This window comes from Esox lucius, chromosome 10, assembly GCF_011004845.1.
Source record: "Esox lucius isolate fEsoLuc1 chromosome 10, fEsoLuc1.pri, whole genome shotgun sequence".
Classification (NCBI taxonomy): Eukaryota; Metazoa; Chordata; class Actinopteri; order Esociformes; family Esocidae; genus Esox; species Esox lucius.
Window position 1 is genome coordinate 28,760,647 of NC_047578.1, and position 26,448 is coordinate 28,787,094.

Sequence of the window (26,448 nt, forward strand, 5' to 3'; positions counted from 1 at the left end):
GTCAAAGAGAGTGGGCTGTTGCAGCTCTGTGGTTTTCGTGTGGAACGTGCTAATTGTCAGTGGCCTGTGAACATTACCTAGGCACACATTTCCAACAATGACCCACCCCAGGTCTAACTTCTGTGCGTAAGGCAGGTTGTGAGGGCCATTCACCTGTTTGCAGACTTTATGCACTCCGATAATGTCCCGTCCTAAGAGAAGCATGATTGGGGCTTGTGGATCAATGTCTGGGATAAGGTGTGCAACTGACCTTAGATGAGCATGATGAAGAGCTACTTCGGGGGTTGGAATCTCCTATCTGTTGTTCGGAATGTCGTTACATTCTATGAGGCATGGCAAGGGGATGCGAACAGCTCCATCTAGAGATTCCACTTCATAGCCACTGGCCCTTCTGCCTGCTGATTGCTTCACTCCAGCACATGTTCTCAGTGTGTAAGGAGCACTTGGACCTTGATCATGGAACATTTCAAAGAACTGTGAGCGAGCCAGTGACCTATTGCTCTGCTCGTCCATAACTGCATACAACTTTACGGCTTTTCCTCTGTGGCCAGCTGGGAACACTTTAACGAGGCATATTTTCGAGCAGGAGCGGTCTGTGAGTTCCCCTCCGCAGACTTTCGTGCATTTATTGGTGACCTGAGACTGCGCTGAAGCTTCATCCCCTCCCCGCCATGCTCAGAAGCAGGGCCAGCCTCCTGCTGCCAGGGTGCGGGTCCAGGGTGGAGCGCGGTGTTGTGCCTGTTGCTCTTACATTCAAAACACTGGACATTGAGTTTGCAGTTCTTTGCTATGTGAGACGAGGAAAACAGACATTTAAAGCACACATTGTTTTCTTTGAGGAGTGTTTTGCGCTCGTCAATGGGCTTCTCTCTGAACGCTCAGCACTTACGGAGAGGGTGTGGCTTTTTATGCAACAAACACAGTTTTTCGCTGTCGTCAGATTTTGTAGGAGGCTCACCCGTGTCAGATGTGGCTCTGAGTGATACATCTGTCTTGTGGACGGAGACTTCCCGCTGTCTGTTCGGCTTCCATGCTATCTTCTCTGTCCTGGGGGCTATGTATGTGTTGGTGAAGGCTGAAGCTTGGGTCATTGGCAATGCGAGCCTGCCGGCTGACAAAATCAACAAAGAAGCAAAAGGGAGGATAGTTCACCTGGTTTTGATTCTTGTAGGCTGCACCAGCGATCACCCACTTTTCCTGGAGACCAAACGGGAGTTTCTGTACAATCGGGTTCACGCCTCTCGCAGTGTCAAAGAAAGCCAGGCCTGGTAAGTCTCCTTCAGCCTTAGCGGCCTGCAGTTCCATTAGTAGATCACCCAGCTTTGTCAGCTTGGGTCCATCTCGGTTTATTAATTTCGGAAAGCAGTCAATACGTTTGAACAGAGCATTTTCTACTGCTTCAGCTGAGCCATATGTTAGCTCTAGTCTTTCCCATGCCATGGCCAGTCCTGCTTCTGGCCGATTAATGTGTATTGCTCTTATCTGCTCAATATGCTCTGCTGACTCCTTCCCGAGCCACTTTAGCAGAAGATCCATCTCCTCACTTGGTTCCAGGTTAAGGCCTCTGATGGCAGTCAAAAAGGAACGCTTCCATGCTCTGTAGTTTTGGGGTTTGTCATTGAATTGAAGCAAGCCTGTAGCCACAACCTCACGGCGGGCTAGAAACCTGACAAAGTCATTTATGTGTGAGCTGCCGTCATGTATGTATGGGCTGCAGTCATAGGAGTCTGGCAGTATGGCATGATGTGTGGGAGGAGGCTGGGTGTCGTGGTTGTGTGTTCTATAGTGGTGTGTAGGAGAAGCATGCTCACCGCTGGACTTGAAGTGAGGTAGACGAATGTCTCCAGGTGTCCTGCTGAAAGGCTTTTGGCTGTCCTCGTATGTGCTGACGTAAGGCTGCTGTGAGATGAGACGATGTGGAGCAGTATTGTTCTGATGTGGATAGAAGGGTATGGCTTTAGGCTTTAGTGATGGAGGTGACACGTTGTGGTTAGTGACCGGCTCTGTCTTTGCTGGTGTGTCACCGTTTTCACATGACTTAAGTTCTCTTAGTTGATCAAGCACATACTGCTTTGTGCGTTGTGAGGCTTCTAAAGGAACAGAGTCTTTGTTCAGGTCACAACTATGTTTCTCACTCTTTACATCAGCAGCAGCTTCAAATGCCTCTGCTTCAGCAATGGCTGCTGCAGTCTCTTTTTTATGTATTAGCATTTCTATTGACACTTCCAACTTAGCTTGTTGTAGCCTCAGATTAGCTTCCTCTTCAGCATAGCATAGGCGTGCCTTTACTGCTTCGGCCCTCGCTCTTGCTCTGACGGCTGCAGACCCAACTGATGATGAACTGGATCTCACAGAACAACATACTTGCGAGTGTGTCCTTATCGATGCACTGTATGGGTTCTCCTGTGCTGCTATATTTCCATGCAAACTCTCCTCTATAGCCTTTAGCTCGTTGGCGTGCGCTGCTCCATTAGCACTTGCCTGTAGAGTATGGTCCGTTGATCGTCCACTGGATGCGTGTGACGACATGTTTGGCTAGCTTCCAACTTTCTCTGCTCTATCTCGCTTGCTTGATAGGCGTCGTTTCACTGTGCTGTCCTCGATATGTCTGCTTAATATCCTGACAGCCAGCTAAACTTCTTCCCAACACCAAGACTCTGAAGATTGATTCTTAATTCCACAGGTTTAATGGAGTTACAAGGAAAATAGTGAAACTGCAACACACAAAAGAGCAATGACAAATTACACATGAATAAAGGCAAATTTACACTACTACTGTTCTATTTCGTTCTTACTCATTTTAAAACTAATAAGAAATATGTGAACTACATTCAGGATATCATAGCACCTTTACCGTGCAGCTCGTTAACAAACAAACACGTGAGAGCTAGCATATACATAGCCGACGTGCATTCAAACCATCCTCAGATTACACTTTACAAACTTAAAATTATTGTCAAAAATAGCTAATAATACTTCCAGGATAATTTCCCAAAACAAAGTATACATACCGATGATGCAACGTCAGACATGAGAAGTAGACAGATGGGACAGAAGCGTCGTGAAATTAACACACTCGAGCAAACTGCTGAAAATGCGCACGAAGAGCGTGAGTGTTCGCTTCCCAACTACGGATCACGCCATAGGAAATTTAGAACCATGCGATCATCAAGTGACCATGACCTAAATAGAAACACATAAGAAATGCATATTCATTAGAATACTGAAATGCTGACTAAAAGTAAGCACGTTTATCTTCTATAACTTTAAACTTAATGCTGATTTACATGTTGCCATAATGTTGTTATTAAGAATAGAACAATGCGTTTTGGCCTTTCATCCAAACGCCAACTGCTTTTAGGTAACAGAAAACCTTTTGAAAAACTAGTTCCAGGGTGAAGATATTCAGAAACTCAGTTTACAGGGAAAACTGAGGTTGTGTCTGAGAGACCCGTAGGCAAGGGGAACAGGCACTCTCTCGTATCGGAGAGACCCGAAGGTGATGGGAACGTGGGCAGGCCAACGGTCGTGTCTGAGAGACAACAAGGCAACGGGAGCAGGAACTCGCCCGTGTCTGAGAGATCCGAAGGCTAGGGGAGCATGCAGCCTGCTCGTGTCAGAGAGACCCAAAGGCAAGGGGAGCACGCAGCCTGCTCGTATCAGAGAGACCCGAAGGCGACAGGAACACGAGCTGGTGTCTAAAAGACTTGAAGGCAAGGGGAGCAGGAACTCACTCGTATCGGAACTTCGCTGGTGTCTGAAAGACCTGAAGGCAAGGGGAGCAGGAACTCACTCGTGTCGGAGAGACCCGAAGGCCACGGGAACGGGAGCAGGAACTTCGCTCGTGTCTGAGAGACCCGAAGGCAATGGGAACACGATCAGGCCAACGGTCGTGCCCGAGAGACCCGAAGGCAAGGGGAGCGCGGTCAGGCTCAGCTTGCGTCGTTGTGACCAACAGGCAAGGGGATGAGGCCACTCGTTCGTGTCGGAGAGACCCGAAGGCAAGATGTGCGGGAACTTGCTCGTGTCAGAACGACCCTGGGGCAAGGGGAGCGCGTGCAGGCTAACAGTGGGTCGCTACGTACCCAGGACAGGGCCGGTGGAAGGCTAACAGTGGGCTACGCGAGGGCCCAGGCAGGCTGGGCCCTCGGGTTTCCAAGGATATGTCGTTAAAGAGTTTTTCACAAAAGTTAAAATGGAGGCCATATAGGTATAGTAATGGCCGAGGCCCTCTGGGCCATTGCAATAAGTATGCAAAGTTTCATGCAAATTGAGCCACATATGGTCGAGTTACAGGCCTCTGAAAATGGACCCAGAGAAAAAGAACAATAAATATAGCTGCAAGCAGCGATTAAGGGGACCAAGTAATGACAAAAAGAAACTTTGAAGCCCCATGGAATGCATATGTTACTGTACTAAGCAATTGTCTTTACATTTACAACTTCAATTAAAGCTGCATTCAGCATATAATTGGCATCACAATTATGCAATATGGTATGTAGGGTAAAACATGTACAAACATTAACCCAATGTTGGACGGATGTTTTTTTTCTGTCCAATGGTGACCCCATGTAGTTTTTTACATACTGGTCTGCTTTATACAACACTTGAAGATCTTCATAAATAGATGCCAAATGTCAAACTACATCAAGATTGTTCATTTGCTGCCATATGAGTAGTGTTTTTCCAAATAACTAAGATGGCTGAAAATCCATTTTGGCAATTATTTTTTTGGGGGTCTCAGTGGCAAAAATGTTCATAGTGAGGAGATACACCTATGGACTGATTTCCAAGACTAGGTCAAAAGTGATGGGTGTGGTGAACTTTTAAAAAGTCAAACTTCACAGGCTTGTGCCACCATGAGGCTGATTTGCATGTCCACCGCACCAGAAATTGTGTTTCTTGACGCTTTACTATATTAATTTGGGTACCTTTACACCATTTGAACTCACAGGAATTTGTAAAAAGGAATTTTTTGCCAGAAGAATTATATTAGTGAACTGGAACAAACATAATAGGATTTTGCCATACTGTTAAAAACCTTAATGACACACATTGTCAATTGACTTTGTGGAAAAGCTTAGATTATTACAACAAAACATTCTCAGCATCAGTGTAATAAAAGTAGAAGAATGTCACACTTACAGAACATCTTGTTTTTCTAAGCTACACATTGAAAATGGAAATTACTATTTGAAAGTTTAAGTTAATAATATTAAAACTAGATGAGCTAGATAATTTAGGTAATAAATTAGAGAAGTTAATTCTGTACATTAATAACAATCACAGTATTACCAGAATTGAGTAGTTATGTCAAATAGTATTTATTCCTAAATTTAGCAAGTTTCTAATGAAGGAATCAATTTCCATTTTTGTTTTACTCCACTTTGAAGATTGTAAACAAAGTGATTACAGACAAATCAAATGCATTTTTCTCCAGAATGACTTACAATAAGTACAGGTACATTATCCTGGAGTAAATTAGGGTAGAGTGCCTTGCCCTAGGACACAACAACATTTGGCTCAATTGGGAATCAAACAGAACTTTACAATTACAAATTTCACTCTAAATATAGAGCCACTTGATCAAACACACACACACTCAAGGACAGGCTCCATACCCAAAGACACGCACAAAACACTCAGCATAAATCCAGGTTTGTGTGGTATCTCTAAAACAAATAATATTATTAGTCGATTTGAAATAAATTCTATGGAAACCTTTATTTTAGCCATGGAATTGATCTGAAATCTTATAGGACAATAAAAGTTACACACTGGGGGCCAAAAGTTTGGAATAATTTACAAATGTTGCTGTTTTGAAAGGACATTTTTACTCTTATTCACCAACATGGTATTCAAGTGATCAAAGTATAGTCGGGACATCAAAGATGTAAAAAATATTACTATTTAAGTATTTTTGATTAAATCTACACAGCCCTCATTTCCAACAACCATTACTCCAACACCTTCTCCTTGAGTGATCATGCCAAATTGCTAATTTGGTACTAGAACATCACTTTGAATTATATTAAAAACAGCTAAAAGCTATTTGATTTGATAAATTAAGCTTTATATTGTCTTTGTATTTTTGAGTTGCCACAGTATGCAGTTGACTGGCATGTGTTGAGGTCAACATTAGGTCAAAAAGTCCAAAAAAGAAACAGCTCACTGTAGAATCAATGTTTTGAGGAATGAAAGATGTGGAAGGAGCAAATGTACAACTAAACAAAAGAATAAGTACATCAGAATGTCTAATTTCAGAAATGGACACCTCACGTCCTCAGCTTCATTTAATTCCTTTCTGCCATTTGTAACCTAATACCAACCTTAACACATGCCGGTGCATTACATACTGTGACAACTCAATAGCATAGACAACGTTAAGTTTAATTTAAATAAACCAAATAGGTTTCAGCTGGGTTTAATATAATGGAAATGTATTTTCTAGTACCAAACAAGCATTTTAGAATTATTTAAGGATGAGGTGTTGTAAAAACGTCCCTTAGTTTCTTTCAGTTCTATATCGTGAAGCTTTGCCCATAGGGGCTTCGCTCCTATTGGTTTACCCCTCTGCCAATAGGCAGGCACTGAAAATGTAAATATGCAAATCACACCTCTCATGGTCATCTGCCCCCATGGCTATAAAAGAGGTCGTCACACCCCAATCTGCCTCCCTTCTTTCTTCACGAGAAAGTTTAGTTTATGCATTTCGGTGAGTTTCACTACTGCTACGGATGGCTTCACCTACTTCAGCCACTGGAGCGTCTTCTTCTGTGGCGGCACCCCGGCCTCTGACTTCCTTGTCAGCCTGTCAGTGTAGCGAGCTGGACCCAGCAGTGGATGCGCACACATTATGCTGTGCGTGTCTAGGGCCGCTTCATGCTTGCGACAGTGCTACCGAGGAGCCTGTGTGCACCGCCTGCACCATCCTCCCTTTACAGGTGAGGATGGAGCGGCTTAGATTTTTCGCTGAGGAGGTCCCCCTCGCCGACGTCCTCTCTCTCCTCTCCGAGGAGGACTCCTTTCAGGAGTCGGGGGCGGAGGCTGAGGATAGCGGCCCGGTGTTGGCTCCGCCCGCCTCAGGAACTGGTCACCCCCGCTCGGCTGAGCGGGTGCAGCGCCGTTCCAGTTCTTCCTCTTCGGAGGAGGAAGAGGCTGTCGCGTCCCACTCGTAAATACGCAGTGGAGGCGTGGGGCGCTTTGGTTCTGGAGGCGCTGTGTGATGCGCCATTCAAACCGATTGTTCAGATACCGGTGAAAATGCTGTCTCTTAAAACTGCGTTTTTTTTGGCTCTGACCACTACTAAGAGGGTCAGTGACCTTTGCGTTGTTGACGTAGCCTAGCTGTCTTCCCTAACCCGGCTTTTCTGCCCAAGGTGATCAAGGCGTCGTTTTGTTCCATGAAGATGGTGTTTGGGCGTTTTCCCCTCCTCCCCATGCGGGTGTGAGGGAGGAGAGGTTTCATCGTTTGTGTCAGGTCCGCGCTTTGGCACAATATGTGCAGCACACAGCCTCGGTGTGGGCTGCGCCCAGGCTCTTTGTTTGTCACGGTGGCCCCAAGGTAGGCCAGCCGTGGTCGAAACACTTGCGTGACATGGCCGCAGGCACGTTGGCTCACTCTGTGCTCAGTGTGGCTGAGTCTGGGGTGTGAGTTGGGTCCGTTGAGCTACTGGGACGGCACATTTGACATGGGTCCGTCCACTGCTCCGGTGTGCCTGTGCGCTTTTGTGTGTAACGCTCGCATTGTGTGTGCTTGAGCGTCTACTTGTGCGCCAAGTCTGGGTCTCGGTGTGTTCTATGGGCTGGCCTCTGACACTCTGATTCAGTCGAGACTGATTGAGGAGGTACCGGATGGGTTGTTGCCGTGAGTACATTCGTTTGGGGGCTGCACCCTATGTGCTTAGTGTGAGGTGGGTGACAGGCAGGGAGTACATCTTGGGCTCGCTCGCTTTTCCCTAAACCAATAGGAGCGAAGCCCCTATGGGCAAAGCTTCACGATATAGAATTGTACAATTTTAGAATTCAGGAGCTTTACAATATTTTTTTTTTCCAATCCGGTATTTGACTAACTTAAATGTCAAAGTTGCTTGGCTAGTTTTAAAATAATTTTTAATTATCTTTGCAATAGTATTTTCCATTTTCAGTGTGTACATTTGCTAGGTGAATTCGATGGTTACTTTCGTAACCCCAGTTCTATGAGTGGAGCGTCGCCCATAGGGTTCATGCCCTGACCTGTCACTGACTGCTTTTCTCGTGAAGAAAGGTATGTCAGGAGGCAGATTGGGGTGTGACAACCTCTTTTATAGCCATGGGGGCAGATGGCCATGAGAGGTGCGATTTGCATATTTAAATTTTCAGTGCCTACCTATTGGCAGAGGGGTAAACCAGTAAGAGCGAAGCCCCTATGGGCGACGCTCCACTCATAGAACTGGGGTTACGAAAGTAACCATCGAATTCACCTAGCAAATGTACACACTGAAAATGGAAAATACTATTGCAAAGATAATTAAAAATTATTTCAAAACTAGCCAAGCAACTTTGACATTTAAGTTAGTCAAATACAGGATTGGAAAAAAAAAATATTGTAAAGCTCCTGAATTCTAAAATTGTACAATTTAATATCCTGCTGAGACATGGTGCACCAAGTCATGTAGGCTGAATTACCATGACAGTGAAACATGTAGAACATCATTACGTGACAAAATGTTTTAATATTAAAGAATTTGGTAGATAACTGATAGACCTTCTGATAACTCTCCTTAAACGTCCTAATATCGGCTGTCAATCTCTTACATGATTTCATGTAGATTGATGCTAGACAAGTGATCTACAGCCGGACTTAAAACAGCTTTGTTAGCTGTCTATAGCGTAGCTCTCCAGCACAGCACTAATCAATAAGCTAGCGAACTTCATGTAGCTCAATTATTAAATTAGCTAGCTACAATAACAGATACAAAACAGCTGTAAGATATTTGGTTGTTATCTGCCATCAACCTGTTTGAAACAGGAACTAGCTCGCAATATCAATGAGAGAGAGGGCTGAATGCTGCCATGCTCCCAACACCCCACCCTTTCCCCATTGACTCACAGGCACTGCCATGGCTACTCCCATAGCTTCAAAAATAGCCCTCCGTAACTGCTGATAGAACCACCAACTCCAACTCAACATTCTAGCAGATTCACACACACATTACATCAGCTCTTCCTTCAAAATACGAGTTCCTCCAAAATAAAGAAAGAGAATAACAAAACATTGGGGACTGAATGCTGCCATATTGTTTGAGATAAAAAAAATCATATAGAACATTTAAATATCATGGTCCAAAGATCCTTCACAAGCATGCCAGTCTGTTCAATGATATCAGAGTAGATGGCGTTTAAGTGATTTTACTTCATTCACTTATTGCGGTCAAATCGTTTGCGATATAAAAATTCAAAATAATTCAATTGAAGATACTGGTCCCAGGGTCCTTCTCAGCAAACGGCGTGCAAATCCGTTCAGTGGTCTCAGAAGAGATGTCCTTAGAGTGTGCATTTTACAGTTCATAAATGCTCAAAGTTGTCAAGGTTGTTGTAGCACCCCCTTAAGGTCTTTTTGGTTGATACTGCACAGGTCCATCCATAGACTTGATGTTTAGTGCTATGTTAAAGGGCATAAGTCTTGGATATTCCTGACGGTTTATATAGCCTGACAAAATGCCACAACATGTAAAAGTAATTAGCCTATTCGCACACATCATCTGAGATATCAACATTTCAAAATGTGTTATTGAAGATACTGGTCCCAGGGTCCATCTCAGCGAACGGCATGCAAATCCATTCAGTGGTTTCCGAGGAGATTTCGTTAAAAGTAAAAAGGAGGCCATAATGTTTGAGATATCAACTTTTCTTATATAACTTTTGAAGACTTTTAAAGACAATGGTCCAGTGGTCCTTCAAATTCAACAGCATGCAAATCTGTTCAGCAGTTACCAAGCAGATGTCGTTAACAAGTTTTTCACCAAATTCAAAATCCAAGGGGCAAATTTGAAAGACCCCGAGACTTATTTGGTTAGCATGAGAAGGGGCATGTATGGAACTTGGCTGCACAACATTCGGTTAATGAGAAATGCATGCTCAAACCTTCAACATTTGACTAAATGCTACAGCGCAACCATGGGGTGTATAGGTATAGTAATGGCCGAGGCCCTTTGAGCCTCTCGTGGCAACAGGCATGCAATGTTTCATACAAATTGAAAAAGTTATGGGCCTCTGAAAAAGTGCAGGAGAAAAAGAATAATAATAATAATAAAACCAACAAAAACAATAGGGTACTCATACCTACGGTACTTGGTCCCCTAATAATAAAACCAAAAACACAATAGGGTACCCGTACCTACGGAACTTATATATATATCCTATATATATCTATATATATCTTGACTAAAATAATCTGGTAAAAGCCTTTCGCACTAATTTGTTGTTCTTTCATATATAAATAAAAAAAACTCTGGTCATCATCCTCCTCAACAGCCTCAGGAGGAGGAAGATCATATTTTTTCCAACACATCTCAACCATACCTCTCCACAAAAAAAAAGGAAAGGCAAGGAGGCTCCTCTTAAAGCCAGTTCTCCATTTGTTGTGAGAGTCAAGACAAACCACCAGAATGTCATTAGTAGTGGCAAGTGACACAGAAGGGGCAACAAGGTCAGATATGAAGTAACATTATAATAATTTTGATGTTTGTTCTTTAAGTCACTAGCCATTCAGGTCCAAATTCCAGCCAACTGAGTGGAGCTGGTTCACAGGCCTGACCAGATCACAGGCCTGTGTTATGGAAATTTTGAACAAAGGTACATTTGAGAAATGTCTGTCTTTCTATTGCCTGGTACGAAAACCTTTACTTTTATTGTGACACACATGTCTGTATAATATCAGAGGATTATTAGGTACTCTGACCATGTTCCTCTGCCTAGACCAAGAAGGGTATCAGCCCTTTGCTCCTTAGGAATGTAGGAGAGGGGGATCTGGTATTTGCCTAGGGGGCATCATTGACTGGTATCGGCAGATCATAAGGTTACTCATTCATCTGCCCATCTGTATAACTCATCAGGGCATCTATGTCAGAAATCGGCCCTCCTAAGCCCTTCAGGGCGGGTTTTTCCCTTTCCTTTTGTGTCTCTCCCTGCCTCTGGTTCCTTATGTGTGCGTTTTGTTCGTTTCTATGTTTGTCTGTCATTACATCTCCCCGAGTACCAGTCTCCTTGTTCCCGGCACTCCCTGAAGGCACCCCTGCACCAGAGCACCGGTAATCACCACTGATCCTGAGCACCTGCACCAGTCTACACACCTGGGGGGCTGATTGCCACTTTCCCCTATAAATGGGAGAGGTCTGCTTTCAGTTCCGGACGGAATATTGTACAGCCACGTAATTGTTAGTGTTCTCTACTTAATTAAGCAAGCTATCAGAATTTCCCGAGTACCCTGTTTTTGTTATCTTCTGCTCACCGTGGTTTTTTCCGTTCACAGCTGTTCACAGACCCTTGTTCCGAGACCCGTCCTGCACCTTCCTCCCAACTACCTGGATCACCAATCTGCCTTCCTGTTATCGACCTTCGCCTGGACTGACTCCCCGCTCTGTTGACCGAACCCTGCCTGACCCTCTGACCATTCTTGCCTCCCAGACTTTGTACCACTGCTACCCACTATCCACCCTCCAACAATACACTCATACCGGTCTACGTATTCCTTACGTATCTCCACTGTCATCTCAAACTACTACAATAAACATCATCATTGTCCTTTTTACCCCTGTTGTCTGTATCTGCTTTTGGATCCTGACTTCTGTCCTGAGTCCCAGGAGTCATGACAATCTATTGTCTGTCCGGATTCTGTTAGACCTCTTAGAGATGAAGAGGTTACCCATGTGGGGAAGGACAGCTTGCCCCTTGTGCGAAGCCTAGGTATTGACAGAACAAAGGGAATGTGTTTTATTGACAAAACTAATGGGCAGCATCTTACCATACCCCTTTTTCCACTATAAGTACTGACAATTGTCATGTATAAAGTTAGAGACTCCTCAGATGATTATTCGGTAAGCGTTTGACGCGTCTCTCTATTTGCAAATAAACTATTAAAATGTTACTAGGTAATTTTGTCTCTGTACTTGCTCCTTTAAGGGTTCTGATCGATGAAATTGCAATCACACCAGGCCAGACCAGCATCTGAAAGTAATTAACATGAATAGACATGGTGATTAACCTACCAGAACAAAGGTGTGCACAGTGAACATACACATGCCATGATCCAGGGCTACTTGGAAATCAGAGCATGGCACCTGGCCTGTGACACAGCTTGACCACAATTTTCATATCTTCTATTTGTGTTCCAACAGCGAGTTGGAGGCCAGGAGGCCAACCTACAACTTCAAGTCAAATTGGAGAATGTAACACTCTTGGAAGTGGGTTGAATGATTATAACACAAAACAACAGTCATGTAGTCCTGTTATACTTTCAATGTTACTCAGTCCTGTCCTTGTCTCTTCAACTAGCTCCAAGACCTTGATGATTAGAATAGGTTTTCAGAGAAATAATTTGGAACTTTGTCAAATCACAACACTTACTATTCAGATAGCCCTTTCAGGAATACCCTGGTGAAAGAAATTCAAACAGTACTGTAATAAAATACATACATTTGTGCTCAAAAGTTTTCATACTCTTGGTGAATTGGTAATATATGTACCATTTGTAAAGAAAACATGAGTGAGCTGGCAAAACCCGTCTTATTTTTATGGGATTCATATTCAACTGTAGGTAATGACAGAATTTCACAATCATAAATCAAAACATGGCAACAAAGAAAAAGTCTGCATACATTAATACTGTGTATTGCCCCCTTTACCATCAATGATGTCCCCTTTAGCATGAAAGCATGCAGTCTTGTGTAATAGTTGTCTATGAAGCCCTGAATTCTTGCAGGTGGTATAGCTGCCCATTCGTCTTGGCAAAATGCCTCCAGGTCATGCAAAGTCTTTGGTCGTCTTGCATGAACTGCACATCTGAGATCTCCCTAGAGTGGCTCAATGATATTAAGGTCAGGAGACAGTCATGGCCACTCTAGAACCTTCATCTTTTTCTGCTGTAACCACTGGAGGGGCAGCTTGGTCTTGTGCTTAGTGTCATTGTTGTGTTGGAAAGTCCAAGAGCGTCCCATGTGCAGCTTTCGTGCAGAAGAAAGCAAATTGTCTGCCAGTATTTTCTAATAACATGCTGCATTCATCTTGCCATCAATTTTCACAGAACTCCCCGTTCCTTTAGAGCTCACACCCTCCGAAAACATCAGTGAGCCATGGTATTGTGTTCACTATAAGCCTTGTTGACCCCTCTCCAAACATAAGGCTTATGGTTGTGACCATAATGCTCTATTTTGGTCTCGTCAATCCAAATTACAGTGTGCCAGAAACTGTGAGGCGTGTCAAGGTTTTGTCAAGCTTATTGTAACCAGGCTTTTTTGTGGCACTAGTGCAGTAAAGGCTTCTTTCTGGCAACTCAACCATGCAGCTCATTTTCATTCAAGTATTGTTGTATTGTGCTCCTTGAAACAACCACACCGTCTTTTTCCAGAGCAGCCTGTATTTCTCCTGAGGTTACCTGTGGGTTTTTCTTTGTATCGCCAACAATTCTTCTGGCAATTTTGACTGAAATCTTTCTTGGACTACCATTGCTTGGTATCAAGAGATCCCTGAATTTTCCACTTCTTAATAAGTGATTGAACAGTACTGACTGGCATTTGCAAGGCTTTGGATATCTTTTTATATCGATTTCCATCTTAATAAAGTTCCATTACCTTGTTACGCAGGTCTTTTGAGAGTTAACACACCCCTTTTAACTGTATTAATATGGACTGTTCATGTAAATTCTTAGAAACTTAGAGACTCCTCAGATGATTATTCTGTAAGCTTTTGACGCTTCTCTCTATTTGCAAATAAACTGTTAATTGTGACAAAATAATTTTGTCTCTATACTTACTCCTTTAAGAGTGTCTATCGATGGAATTACCATCACAGAAGGGGGCAAGCCGGCGATTGCAGTTTGATGCTTTGGACAATGTTCTACTGGGAAACCTTGGGTCCTGCCATTCATGATGATGTTACTTTGACACATACCACCCACTTAAGCATTGTTGCAGACCATGTGCACTCTCATGGCAACTGTATTCCCTGATGGCATTGCCCTCATTCAGCAGGATAATGTGCCCTGCCAAAAAGCAAAAATGGTTCAGGAATGGTTTGAGGAACACAACAATGGGTTCAAGGTGTTGACTTGGCCTCCAAATTCCCCAGATCTCAATCCAATCGAGCATCTTTGGGATGTGCTGGACAAACAAGTTCAATTCATGGAGGCAACTTACAGGACTTAAAGGATCTGCTGCTAACGTCTTGGTGCTACAAAACCACAGCACACCTTCAGAGGTCTAGAGGAGTCCATGCTTCGATGGGCCATGGCTGTTTTGATGGCAAAAGGGGGCCTACATAATATCAGGTAGGTGGTCAGTATGTTATGGCTGTTCAGTTTATAAGCAGGCCAAAAGCCTAAATGTTTTTCAAGTTTAGGTTCACCATGCCGATTCAATGCTGCCATTTATATAGACTATTTTCTTGGGGTTGAGAATTTTGTTTTTCTCTCCGGTTATAAAATGTGGTTGAATTTGGATGATGGAGATTTTTTATCGATTCATACATGTTCCTAAAATAAATTAGGCCAATAGATAAACTAATGTTTGAGCGGACTTGAGAAATTGACTGTTGCAAGGTAGGGTAAACATCAAAGTGAGGTTAAGTAGCAGTATTAGGCACTCTAGAGTCAAATCCAATGGGCCAAGGTTTGCTTTTTTTGTCTTATCTGGCTGGATATAGACAAAGGTAATAGGTAATTAAAGCTTTAGGGGGCCAAGTGGGGCACAGGAAGCATCTCACTGCATGCTCTCACCAGAGGTGGGGGACTTGAGTCACATGACTTGACTCGAGTCTGACTCGAGTCACAATTTTCAGGACTTGTGACTTGCTTGATTAAAGTATGAAAATGACTTGACTTTGACTTGAGAACAAGTTACTTGAGACTTGACTTGACTTGAAGTGGAAGACTCGACAATGACTTGAACTTATAATAAACAAATAATAATTCATACTGCGCCAAACATGGCAGACAGTAATGTTAGTCGAGCTCCACAAATAGTTTGGATACAAGGACTTTGAACTGGACCGTGTGAATAAAAAAAGATTTGCTAGATGCAAAATATGCAACACAAGAGTATCTGACACGACAACAATAACGTCAAATTTCATTCGTCATTTTAAGAACCACAAGGAAAGGTAAGAAAGTAATATATTCAGTTTCACTAAGATCTATAACTATTAAGTTACTAATGTAATGAATTAATCTTTTGTTTGTCATAATTTGGCCTTGGTTGCATATTCTGTTTTTTTTTTTTCTTGTTAGAAATGTGACCATTATCATTACTGAATACGTCTGGTGCAAAGAGGATCGGGCGGCAGTCAAAGGCAGGGGCCTAGACAACCCGATCTCTGGACACGGAAACTGGCTCTAGGGACGTGGAATGTCACCTCGCTGGCGGGGAAGGAGCCTGACCCACACAGCAAAAGGACTCCGCGGTGGAACCGCTGCGGAGGTATTGCGGCTTTCGGAACGGACTCGCGAAGCGGAACTGTATCGGTGTCTGTTAGAGCTCAGTGACGGATCCGCAACGAATGCGGATCGCGGACCCGCCGCGGCTCCGCGCTGCATCTGTTCCGCATCCGCGATTAAAACCTTGCCTCCGCGGCGGGTCCATTTGGGACCCGCTAATTGATACATACATCCGCCGCGGACCCGTAATGGGCTCATAAAATTCCTGGCTCATCTGGTCCGGGTCCGTTTTGGACCTGTTTTTCTCATTTTCAAAATCCCTAGGACTGTTCTTGCTGTAGGATAAAAATAGGATAAACTAAACCATAGGATTTCTATCACTAGGCCTAGTCTAGGTTACTCCAGCAATATAGACCTAATCTTAAATCTGCATTGCCTTGTATTTTTAACCTAACAATATTGTCAATAGGCCTAACAGAAAAGGTTCAAGTCAAGACATCAATTCACTGTACAAAAGTAATCACTACTTAATGGAAATATAAAATTTTACATTTATGGAAAGTTATAAGTTCTTTCTATTCCGTTTTTGTTAAGTAGCCCACGTTGGCTAAGCTACTTTACATTTATTTTGTGGTCAAAACCTAATTTAGTGCTTTATAGGCCCAGGTTGGTGCAGACATAAAATATTTTATCCATTAGGCTAAAACTTCAATGAAATGCACAGCTAAAATATCAGAAAATTAATAACTGGTGAACGACAAGAAGTTCAATAAAAATATTGTTTATTGCTTATTTCTCTTATTACTCCGTTTGTGTGGCTTGAGGCAGGACACGTCTCCTCGTTGCCCGATCCGCTGCCAGGTTGAACCACCTGATTGCGTGCTTGGTGACCTCTGCGTCCGTGGCTGACCGTGTCACTGTGTTTTTCCTCACAGCACCTGTAATCAAACAGACAGATATGATTATGTATGTGGCATCCAAAGCCAAGTATGCTTACACAATACAATATATGAGATAGGTATTAAAAAGATTAAATTAAAAAAGAAACATGACTATAAATTATTATAAAGTTATAAACAGGGTTGTGGTGGTTAAAATAAGAGGTGGGTAAACTATGAATTTGTGATCAGGGTAAGGTTTGCCGCACCTTTCGCTAACGGATGTTTAAAAAAGACATACAAAATGTTCAAAAAATATCAGTGGTATTAAATGGTTATTTGATCAGAGCACAATTGTATGTGGATAAATCAGTATTTTAAGTTTGGTAGGGTCCTACATAGATTCTATTTGGAGGTAAACTCTTAACAGATGGATAAACTCTATTTCTGACATTTGAGCGGTGGGTAAACTCCATTTACTTGCGTTTAGTCTCTACTACAGCCCATGTTAACATTACGTCAGTTAGCAGATGCTTTTATCCAAAGCAACTTAACATTCAAGCTATATGTTGCAGCAGAGACCTTGGTGTTAGATTAACCATTCCAAAAGCAACACTAAATTAAAATACAACTCACATGGTCATTTACAAACCACACAACTGCATTCCATTCCGTGTTTATTATTATTATGGAGAGCCAAGACAAATGTACGCGAGCGAAGCTATCACAACCACCAGGCAGCCAATACATTTGCGTGCATTTACTTCGATAACATGACAATCCACTGTGATTCCAACCCCCAAACTTTGACCGTAGTTGCGCTCTTACGCACAAATACAGGTATGCCACTGTCTTGCCCAAGACTGTGCCGGAAGTTAGCATCTCCACGAGGGAGATTGTCACTCACTGACAGAATCTAACCACTGGGAAAAGGCGGATCAGGACAGGCCTGTTCAGGGCTGTTCAATAGAACATTTGCAATAATCATGGACAATCAATAAACCTAAAGGCAAGATTCATATTAAGTAAGAAAACTCACCACTCTGTCGAGCTGGGCCATTTGACGGTTCCTTTAAAAACATTTCAAATGCCTCCACTGCCTCCAATTGTTCCAGGGGACACTGGATATTGTCCGGCATCTCAACATCTGGCCCCGGGTTGCTGTTCAGCCTGCTGCTGAGGTAGTTCACCTTTACCACAAGCTGGTCTTTTTGCTGTTTAATGGTCTCCAGCAGGCTAAGGATGTGGAACTCAGCCGCTGTTGACACACATGAAATATAGCTAAAATGTAGTGTATAAAATATATGTTTCAGTGTTTATCCTCATCACTCAATACTAACCTTAGTTATTGACAATAGTTAATGACAAAAGTTATGAAAATATGTGATGGTTGTGGGATGTTTTTCCAAAATCTGTGGCACAGAATGCCCCAATGGATTTGTCAGTTAGTGCTCACCAGAGCAGGGAATGGTATCGGTCATTCCTCCCCCTCGCCATGTTGGTCTGTAGGCCAGGCTTGAAGAGGGCTCCTCTGTTCGCCTCATGTTGAGGGCCGGTGCGGGAGGTGGAGGGAGTTGAGGAGGGACTGCCGTTCCTGGCCCATAGTGAGTTGGGTGGTGTGAGAGAGTGGGAATTTTTTTTTATTAAATGGTAGTCATCTGTTAACCATGACTTATAATACACTTTGGGGCCTTCCAATTCACTAATATTTCAGAAATCAGTCCCTACCTTGAGTAACTCTCCTCATGTTAAATACAGGTGCAGGGAGTTGAGGTGGTGAAGGGTGTTGTGGTCCGGCCCCATGGTCAGGTGCTAAGGGAGAGAAATTGCTATTAAATGGTGGTGATCTGTTAACCAATGGTATGCTGTGAGCTACAGGGCCAAACAATGGCAAACAAAAAATCTCTGGTCATGGGGAACATGAATTTGTATGTTTCAACATTTTGGTATGAACTACCTATTTCAACCCCATGAATGGATTGCCAGTGAAAAACAATTAATCTAGACGGGGCCCCTTTACCTAGACAGTTTCCTCCAGGTTGAGGAGTAGTGACTCTGCTGCATGGCACTCAGTGAGATGGTGGAGCTGGAGGAATGGATACAAGGAGAGGGGAATATAGTTAGCACTAACAAGGTAAACCATATCTATATTATTAATATTATGATTTTGTTATTTTGATGTTAAGAGATTATTCCTTACTCTGCCAGTGTAATTGGTTTGGGCTTGAGGCTCCAACTGATACACCAGCCGAATTTTCTGGCTCTTCTTCACTCTCATCAGAGTCCCCAAAACGATGGCTGTTAAGTAACCATATCATTTTGGTTATTGCAATCCCAAAATTGCCAAATATACATATAGTATTTTTGAATGCTACAGGAAATAACCTTCCTATTACTGTAGAATAATAACAAATACAAGACCGAACCCACTTACATTGGCTTCCTGACTCATTTCTCTGGCAGCTATCCCTCCTGCTCTGCCTCAGACTGTAGCTCAGAGGCATTGCAGCCGGTCTGATATTGATTTATTAGCCTGATGGCGTCTTTGTAGTTGTCTAAAATGAAATATGTTAAAATGAACATGAGTTTCAAATTAGCTGTAGAGCTGCACAGAATATTATTATTGATGATGATAATTGTTAGTATCATTATTATTCTTTATTTAACCACGTTGGTCTCGTTGAGAACACAATATCTCTTACACGAGAGACCTGGCCAAGAATAGCATCAACAGATATAAATTGAACATTTTAAACAATGCAAGGCAAAGACAATTTCATGTGCATTTTCAGAAAATAGAAAGAATAGGTTATTCCAAGCATAAGGAGAAGCAACCATGAAATTATTTTTAAACAATAATTTTATGAATTGGCATACCACAAGTTCTGAAGACCTTAACGTCATATCTTGGCCAGTTTGGCTCATGCTTCTCCTCGTTAGCAGCTGCCCGTTTCACACGTTCAGCTGGGCCAGTACACCATCCCGTCATCATACCAGTCAACTGGCACAAAAGCAATGTCCTCGCTTGCCTGAAATTGAATTAGATGAAAAGGCATCCTTAATGTAGAAAGAAAGAAAAAGGGTATTTATTCATCTGTTTATTAGACCCCAGATGAAACAAGAAGCTAACGTTAGCTAACGCTGCGGTGACTGTCCCTCTGCCTCTGACTCCCCCGCTGCATGTAGTATTCCTCCGTATTAGCTAGCTAGCTAATTTTACTGTTTTAAAACTATTTTCTAGGTTAGTGGGGGAGCCTACCGCTCAAAACCAACATGAAAAACGTAGCTAGCTAGCTATGTTCACTCATTACTAGCCGCTCATTTTAAACGGTGTGTAAAATGAGCGGTGATGTTAAATCTCCATATGTACTGTGTATTTGCTGAATGGTTTCAAAGTAATGGTCGGTAGCAACCATTAGCAGAAAAGCCCGTACTTCTTGACGTTCAAACAGGCGCCAATACCCATTAATTGTCTGAACCGACTTAAACAGTGATTAAAATGCCGAAGCTTGATTTTCGTTATAAAGAGAATGGCAGATAGACAAACACATGAGACCAAACTTGACAAAATGCAAACTTAATGTACAGCTAGCTAGAAACTAAACATGCTAAAATTGTACCTGCTAGCTATCATAGCAGACAAGTGCTTCACTGACTGTAATATTGACCCCACTTCATTGACTGAAATACCAGTGCCAATTTATCAGCTATAGGTTTGCATCGCAAACGTGAACTCAAACATATAGCTATATATAGGCATTATCAATACTTGCGAAATGATGCAATCGCGCCTAGCAGCATGCTAGCTAGCAGCTACATGCTGCTAACATAGCATAAGCTACATATGGATAGCAGCGACACATTAAAACAGACCAAACCAGTCTTTATCACACTACCATAACATATTCTGCCGAAATGACTATCCCATTTTAAATCAAATGGGCTACAATATCATCATAATCTCTCAGCTAGCAATAGCATGTTGCACAAAAGTCCTAATATCAAACAACGTCATTACAATCATTATACATGATGAGCAAAAAAACACAAAGGCCTATGTTTGCTGTGAATGTCGCAATAAATCAATACACTTACTCAGATAGTTCAGCGCAACCGTGTCCCAGGAAAGAAAATCTCCACTGATATGACTGTTGTCTCGGCGTAGCAAGAGCACACCAAGAGGTTGTAGTTCAACCTTTACAGTAAAGGCGCGTCCACTTCTGCGGATCCGACACGGATCCAGTGCCGGACAGTAGAATTCACCGCGCTGCCCGGAGGCGGAGCGGATCCGACACGGATCCATTGTGGGACAGTAGAATTCACCGCGCTGCCCGGAGGCGGAGCGGATTCTCTGGGCGGTGCCAAAACGAATGTGACAGTCACGCGGGTTTCGCGACTTGGATGCGGATCCGCGTAAGCGTCTACTGCTGTGTGGGGAGTTAGTGCGTGAGGTTGAGAGGTTCCGACTAGAGGTAGTTGGGATCACCTCTACGCACGGCTTGGGCTCTGGAACCACACTCCTTGAGAGAGGATGGACTCTTCACCACTCTGGAGTTGCCCATGGTGAGAGGCGGCGGGCTGGTGTGGGTTTGCTCATAGCTCCCCAGCTCTGCCGCCATGTGTTGGATTTTCCCCCGGTGAACGAGAGGGTCGTTTCCCTGCGCCTACGGGTCGGGGATAGGTCTCTCACTGTTGTTTGTGCCTACGGGCCGAACGGCAGTGCAGAGTACCCAACCTTCTTGGAGTCTCTGGGAGGGGTGCTGGAAAGTGCTCCGACTGGGGACTCTATTGTTCTACTGGGGGACTTCAACGCCCACGTGGGCAACGACAGTGACACCTGGAGGGGCGTGATTGGGAGGAACGGCCCCCCTGATCTGAACCCGAGTGGTGTTCAGTTATTGGACTTCTGTGCTAGTCACAGTTTGTCCATAACGAACACCATGTTCAAGCATAAGGGTGTCCATCAGTGCACGTGGCACCAGGACACCCTAGGCCGCAGGTCGATGATTGACTTTGTTGTCGTCTCATCTGACCTGCGGCCGTATGTCTTGGACACTCGGGTGAAGAGAGGGGCGGAGCTGTCAACTGATCACCACCTGGTGGTGAGTTGGATCCGATGGCGGGGGAGGAAGCTTGACAGACTCGGCAGGCCCAAGCATACTGTAAGGGTCTGCTGGGAACGTCTGGCCGAGTCTCCTGTCAGAGAGATCTTTAACTTCCACCTCCGGCAGAGCTTCGACTGGCAAACTTAATGTACTGCCGTCAAGCTGAAGAAGGAGTCCTATCAGGCCTGGTTGGCTTGTGGGACTCCTGAGGCAGCTGACGGGTACCGACAGGCCAAGCGGGCTGCAGCCCAGGTGGTTGTGGAGGCAAAAACTCGGGCCTGGGAGGAGTTCGGTGAGGCCATGGAGAAGGACTATCGGCTGGCCTCGAAGAGATTCTGCCAAACCATCCGGCGCCTCAGGAGAGGGAAACAGTGCCCTACCAACGCTGTTTACAGTAGAGGTGGGCAGCTGTTGACCTCAACTGAGGATGTCGTCGGGCGGTGGAAGGAGTACTTCGAGGATCTCCTCAATCCCGCTGACATGTCTTCCATTGAGGAAGCAGAGGATGAGGGCTCAGAGGTGGACTCGTCCATCACCCGGGCTGAAGTCACAGAGGTGGTCAAGAAACTCCTCGGTGGCAAGGCACCGGGGGTGGATGAGATCCGCCCTGAGTACCTCAAGTCTCTGGATGTTGTGGGGCTGTCTTGGTTGACACGCCTGTGCAACATCGCGTGGCGGTCGGGGACAGTGCCTCTGGGATGGCAGACCGGGGTGGTGGTCCCTCTTTTTAAGAAGGGGGACCGGAGGGTGTGTTCCAACTATAGGGGGATCACACTTCTCAGCCTCCCCGGGAAAGTCTATGCCAGGGTTCTGGAGAGGAGAATACGGCCGATAGTAGAACCTCGGATTCAGCAGGAACAGTGTGGTTTTCGTCCGGGCCGTGGAACACTGGACCAACTCTAAACCCTCTACGGGGTGTTGGAGGGTTCATGGGAGTTTGCCCAACCAATCCACATGTGTTTTGTGGATTTGGAGAAGGCATTCGACTGTGTCCCTCGCGGCATCTTGTGGAGGGTGCTTGGGGAATATGGGGTCCTGGGTCCTTTGCTAAGGGCTGTCAGGTCCCTATACAACCGAAGCAGGAGCTTGGTCCGCATTGCCGGCAGTAAGTCAGACTTGTTCCCAGTGCATGTTGGACTCCGGCAGGGCTGCCCTTTGTCACCGGTTCTGTTTGTAATTTTTATGGACAGAATTTCTAGGCGCAGCCAGGGGCCGGAGGGTGTCAGGTTTGGGGACCACACGATTTCGTCTCTGCTCTTTGCAGATGATGTTGTCGTGTTGGCCCCTTCTAACCAGGACCTTCAGCATGCACTGGGACGGTTTGCAGCCGAGTGTGAAGCGGTGGGGATGAAAATCAGTACCTCCAAATCCGAGGCCATGGTCCTCAGTCGGAAAAGGGTGGCTTGCCCACTTCAGGTTGGTGGAGAGTGCCTGCCTCAAGTGGAGGAGTTTAATTATCTAGGGGTCTTGTTCACGAGTGAGGGAAGGATGGAACGGGAGATTGACAGACGGATCGGTGCAGCTTCTGCAGTAATGCAGTCGATGTATCGGTCTGTCGTGGTGAAGAAAGAGCTGAGCCGCAAGGCGAAGCTCTCGATTTACCAGTCAATCTACGTTCCTACTCTCACCTATGGTCATGAGCTTTGGAAAGAAAAAGATCCCGGATACAGGCGGCCGAAATGAGTTTTCTCCGCAGGGTGGCTGGGCGATCCCTTAGAGATAGGGTGAGAAGCTCGGTCACCCGGGAGGAGCTCAGAGTAGAGCCACTGCTCCTCCACATCGAGAGGGGTCAGCTGAGGTGGCTTGGGCATCTTTTTCGGATGCCTCCGGAACGCCTTCCTGGGAAGGTGTTCCGGTCCCGTCCCACCGGGTGGAGACCCCGGGGAAGACCTAGGACACGCTGGAGGGACTATGTCTCCCGGCTGGCCTGGGAACGCCTCGGTGTCCCCCCGGAAGAGCTAGAGGAAGTGTCTGGGGAGAGGGAAGTCTGGGCATCCCTGCTTAGACTGCTGCCCCCGAGACCCGGCCCCGGATGAGCGGAAGAAGATGGATGGATGGAATACGTCTGGTAAATAGATGTAAGGGAATTTGACTGTAACAGTGGCATAGCCTAAATTTTTATGTTGATGGGCATCTTAAAATGAGCGGGCATGTATATTATTACACGTAGGCTATAATGTCTGTATTAAATGTGCGCATTTTCAAGTGTTTGTGGACTGCGTGTGGAAACTAAAAAACATTGTGCTTACACCATAACAGTTAACTTTACTGCATGAAAGGCTAACATGGAGGCGCCGATGTGATTACCAGCAACATTTCGAAGAGGTTTATTTTTGTACTCATACAGACCAGAATAATTACAGCGTAATTACATATTAGGCAGTTTTTCAGTCACAATAATTAGTTTATAAGGTTGTTATTATTAGCCCTTATTACATGGATTGGCTGAATTCCAGTGCAGAATGCGTGTTATTTCGTGATAACAGATCGTTGCCATGAAAAACAGCGCGTTGCTATGGACGCAGCAGGATTATAACCAGAGACGGAACGGACTATTTTCTTTAGAGGAAGCAATACAATCGTTTTTAAATCAATACATTCCTTTTGAAATCAATATTTTGTGTCAAATTATTGATTTATTTGGTAGGTAGCCATGTAATAAGCGGGATAAGGTATAGCGAGGCGGTTGTTATAGAGAATACAACCCCTTCAGGCTGATTCAAGATCCCTCCGCTTCGTCCCCCCAAAAAATTGTACCGGAGGAGAAAAATATTTGATTTTGAAATCGAGCTTTGCACCAAGCACACGTCAGAAACTGAGGACAGTGTGTGTGTGTTCATCTCTTTTGTACTGTGACTTGACTTGACTTGAAACTTATAAGGACTCGACTTGACTTGCTTAGGGTGAACCCTTGACTTGACTTGACTTGCTTGATTTATCTGAACTGTGACTTGAGACTTGACTCGAGACTTGATGGGTAAGACTTGAGACTTGCTTGGACTTGACCATGTGTGACTTGTCCCCATCTCTGGCTCTCACTAGATAAATGTTTTGCCATTTAAAAATGCTAGTAGTCAGGATGTCCAATCGAAGAAGAGGAAATCAAAACAAAACAAAAAGACACTGAAACCAGAAAAGGAACCAGGCAATCCTTGTTCAGCCGACTAGAAGGGATGAATATTGTTGTCGCCAGCAGGTTTCAAATCCTGGTTTTCTATGTGGCAGACTGTCTTTAATCATTACGCTATTTAAACAGCAGAATGCAGCTTTTACCTCAGCCATTACATTTTTGCTGAAATAACGTGGACAACAGAACATTTATTAATGGAACTAAAGTGTAGTCTTGCACAAAGACTATAAATAATAGTTATACTGCCTACTTATAACGAAAATAATGACTCCAATCAACTCCATGGCTGATTCGTCTCTTTGGAAAACAATAACAGTATATAAGGGTCACGTAAAACATTTCTTCTCCTAAATATATGAGAATCATGGTATTACAGAGGAGATATATATTGTTGTGAGAAGGCTGAATAGATATACATTTCTGAAATACAAAATTTGAGAGGGGAATTGAACCAGGGTCAGAACATTGAAGAACAGGGATCTCTCAACTAAACCACAGGGGCTACTGGTTGTCCCTACAGCTCTCTATCCTCTCCAAATGTAAATTTTACCCCAGCCATTATAATTTTGCTGAGGTAAAGTGGGCAACAAAACGTTTGTTAACATACTAAAGTGTATTGTTGTACAAAGATTACTACAGATGGCTAGCTAATAGCTATACAGCCTACTTAAAACGAAATCATTGCCTCCAATCACTCCATGGCTGTTTACTTCCTTTGGAAAACAATAACAGTATAAAAGGGTCATGTAATACAATTATTCTCTCAAATATATGAAAATCATGGTATTACAGATATGTATTGTTGTGTGAAGGCTGAAAAGTATGGATGTAAATCTGTGCCATCGGATTTAGAATTAGAATTTTTAGCACTGAATTCTTTTACATCAAATTTTTAACACAGAATTTTATTTTGCCTCTAAATCAGACTGTGAATTTTAAAAGCCATTGAATTTCTAGCACATACTTTTTTTTTGCCTATGACATTTTTTTTCAATGTTAACAAAATTTCAATGTAAAAAAAATTATGTCTCAAAAAATTCAGTGTAAAAAAATTCGACATCTCAAAAGATTCTGTGAAAAAAAATTCTGTGTCTCAAAAAATTCAGTCAAAAATGTTGTAAAAGTCAGTAGTAGTTACCGGACACGTTGCACATTAACATAATGTGTTGAACAATGTCTACAGGGAACTTGTAATGAGGTGGCGTTCGTTAAAAGTGTGTTAGCTATTAGCCAGCATTATGTTAGCTATTAGCTAACTTTATATTAGAATGGTTTATGATGTGGCTGGCAAGAAATATCTGACTGATAGTTTAACAGCTGCTTATTTAGTTACTAGCTGTTTCACTTTACCCAAAACATTAAAAGAAGGCGCAAATGATTTCATTACAGTGTTAACTGGTAACAGCTTGTGTTGTGGTTGCTCGTAAGTTAGTAGCACCATTCACACTGCCATTTGCAAAGTAACGTTTTTCGCGCTAAATTAAATAATCGCCATCAGTAAACTGGACGCTGTCTGACTCCCTCACTCACGGGGACAGAGGCTATTTTCCGGGGAAAGTACAAAGTCCTGATGTTTATGAATTAGCATTTTTCATATGAAAAAAAATAAGCACAGCTCTGAAAACTCACTCAGATATTCATTAGATGTATTGAAGTCTAACACTTCCCCGAGTTGGTTTGTTGGAAAGGAGAATAAAACACCAGGAG